This window comes from Humulus lupulus, chromosome 2 (assembly GCF_963169125.1).
Source record: "Humulus lupulus chromosome 2, drHumLupu1.1, whole genome shotgun sequence".
NCBI lineage: Eukaryota > Viridiplantae > Streptophyta > Magnoliopsida > Rosales > Cannabaceae > Humulus > Humulus lupulus.
The window spans coordinates 291,758,075-291,761,458 of NC_084794.1; the positions used below are offsets into that span (position 1 = coordinate 291,758,075).

At 33.9% G+C, this 3,384-nt stretch overlaps 1 non-coding gene across 1 annotated transcript; it reads left to right on the forward strand.

Annotated features, from left to right (window-relative positions):
- The first annotated feature begins 2,445 nt into the window (after positions 1-2,445).
- Positions 2,446-2,532, forward strand: TRNAM-CAU (transfer RNA methionine (anticodon CAU)). The gene is given in 2 exon segments: positions 2,446-2,483; positions 2,497-2,532. It is a non-coding gene; the product is annotated as a tRNA-Met (tRNA).
- The last annotated feature ends 852 nt before the right edge of the window (positions 2,533-3,384 follow it).

Genomic DNA, 3,384 nt, shown 5'->3' on the forward strand with positions numbered 1-3,384 from the left:
ATCTGATACTCGGCCTATCTGCATAAGTTTGGAGATGCGGCCTATGGATCATCATATATTGAACTACCAAAACGTTGTTTCAACGCCCGCAGAAAGGAGTCCCAATCAGCAAATGCTCCCCCCTGTTCCATCCATTGAAACCAAGTAGATGGAGCTCCCTCCAAGTGAAATGCCACCACAGTTAGACGCATTGAGTGATCAACACGATGAGGATCAAAAAATTTATTGATCTTGTAAATCCAATCCTCAACATTGGCTCCATCAAATCTGGGTACCTTAACCCGTAATGTTTTTATCATAGCATTCACATCCTTGAAATTTGAAAGTGGTGTCGGAAGCTTACCCACTGATTTGCTAGCTTCGCCTACCGCACTAGCAGCTCCATACGTGCCCGGTGATGGTTGGGAAGTCACTTGAGCAAGGCGTTCCTCCGTCTTAGCAACATGCTTGTCCAGAAGTGATTGAAAATCTGCCCGCTATGCCTCCGTATATTGCTGAAACTTGAGGTCCAAAGCTTAAAGCATAGCAGCTATCTCCTCATTCTTCATGGTGAAGGTAAAAGGTCAATGAAAGCACCAATGTTACACTACAGGCTCTCTTCGAGACAGAGCTAATCTCCCAAAGCAAATTTGCAATTTCATTCAACATTCTCCTCATTACATTAGTCTGAATATATATATATGTGTCAAATTCACAAATCTGTAGACTAACAGAAATTTGTTACAACTCTCACAGCCCTCAACGCTCAAACATCATAATGTAATCTTGGAGCCAACGTGGCTTGACGCACTCGCTTGTTACGCGGCTTCCTTTCAGCTGGGTTGATGCTCTCTTCCTCTTCCATTCTATTGTCTTCGTTTTCTTCAAGAGCTGGTTTATCAGCTGGTTTCGGGTCTCCTACCCACTTCTTTATGTGGTTCTGAAGGCCTCCTGGTCCAGCAATATTGGGCTTCCCACTTGGGCTTGGGCTCCCGCAACATCTTATTTTCGAAAGAGAAGGCATGAAAGAAAGATTATTGGCAAGGCCAATGGTTAAGGATATGAGGCCAAAGAAGATCATCGCGATTAAACTCTTGATCGTAGATAAAATAGGTTTAGAATTTAACTCTCGTAGTTTAACTTTTAAGTCTTATAGTTTAAATTTTAAAAGAGTCGTGGTTTAAATTTTAAATATTGTGGTTTAAATTTTAAAAACTAGTGGTTTAAATTTTAAAGATCCGTGGTTTAAATTTTAAGTCATGTGGTTTAAATTTTAAAGATTAGCGGTTTAAATTTTAAGTTTTGTGGTTTACATTTTGAAGAGTTGTGATTTAGATTTTAAACCTTGAGGTTATAAACTTTTAAAGGTTCATGGTTTAGATTTTATGTGTTGATATTTATATTTTAAAGGATTGTGGTTTAAATTTTACAGAGTTGTGGTTTAGATTTTAAACCTTATTATTTACATTTTAAAGAATAATTTTCCATAGATTGAATAAAATCGTATAAATATAGTTGTCGCACATGTATATGACAGTTTTATAATAGCAACTTTAGTTTCTATGAGTTATCTTAGCAAGCACTTAGAAGACATTTCAAAACTAGTACTATTTGAGTCTAATATGAGTTGTTATGAGCCTATAATTCTTCTTTAGACATTTCAACAAACAATTATAATGCATTTCCAATTTAACTATAATATGACACTACAACAAAACTTAAAATTATGTGCTCAAATAAAGGTAATTTGGGAAGTTTCATGATAATAATGAGTAGAGTATAACTAAATATATTTAGTGACTAATTTTAGTTAACTACTCCTAAAAGTGGGTAGTTCTCAACTTTATAAATAGTAAAATCATTGACATTTTCTGTATTTAAGTGATTTTTTTTGTATATTTTTAAGTTAATATTAGAAATCAAGTTCCAACTCAGTTTCAAAAAAAAAATCATATTCCAACTCGAAATTCAATTAAAAAACTGAACTAATCTAATTACTAATTGGATTTTATTGAATTTTGATGCTTAATTAAATTGTATTAGATGATGATTTTCAAAATTCAACCTATAATTGGATTGGATTAGTACAAAAAGATTGAATTTGATTGGAATGGAAGTCCACCCCTAATTTTAAAGAAGTTTGAAATTTGCAAGCAAAAATATTGAGACAACTACAAGAAATGTGGAACCCTCTCTCTCTCATTTATGTTCTCTTTTTCACGTGTCCATCCAATTGAATAATCAAACACTAATTTAAATTTTAAAATATTTGACAAAGTTAGTTATTTTATGCATCTTAACTAAATAAAAAAAAAACTAATTTGAATGATATGAAAATTGAAAAAAATGATTTGCTTCCCAAAATAATAACATGAAAAATCTAACTATCTACACTAATTTATTTCTTCACTTATTTAAACTTAATATTTTCTATATAATAACTTATATGAAGCAAGCTATCACGAAGGGGTGGTGGCGCAGTTGGCTAGCGCGTAGGTCTCATAGCTACATTGAGTGATCCTGAGGTCGAGAGTTCGAGCCTCTCTCACCCCAACCTTTTTAATGTCAAAAAAAAACCAAATTTTAAATTTTTTAAAAGAAAATAGAGTCCATATCAAATCAACAAGTACCGAAAACAGGTTTAATGAATATATATATATATAGTGATCATTCGTGAATAATAACATGTATATATATCTGATGGGATGAGCCAGTTAGGGCTCAATCATTCCAACCATTGCAGATATCGAATAGGTGGGAATCATAATTGTAAAGGCATGGTCGACCATTGGCAGCGACACTCCATCGGCAAGGGTGGGCGTTTTTGCAGCTAAATTTTCTTGCGACGTATACATCCAAGCGGTGGAATTGATGAGATCCCCATTGAAAGCTGCAAAAGAACCGAGTTGTGCCCCATATGTTATCATTGAAAAAAAACTTGAAACTCTGTGAGTTATGGAGCTTTTGGATTCCCAAATCATCGTCTTTGGATTTGCAGTGAAGGGTTAGGTGGTTGGAGCCACCCAGATTGTTTATGATCTCAACCTCTCTTGATCCCCTTCTTGGCATAGATGGCACACTTATGTGACTACTAATACTAACCTCACATCTTGTTTCATGCAAAAAACAAATGAACAAAAACACCAAAATCAGTAGCCCCAGATGATGATGATGATGATGACTCGTAGTTGTCATTTTTGTGATTTTTTTTTTTTTTTTGAAATAATGGATGTTTTGTGATTTTTGTGAGTGTATTACCATCTATAAATATAGCTAGTAGTTGTGATTATTTGGTTATTACAATGCCATTAACGATTTCATTCTTATCTTCTTCTCTTTTCTTTTTATAGATAGGTTTCGAAGAATGTTATTATCTGTTATGGCTAACATAATTTAATTTGCTGT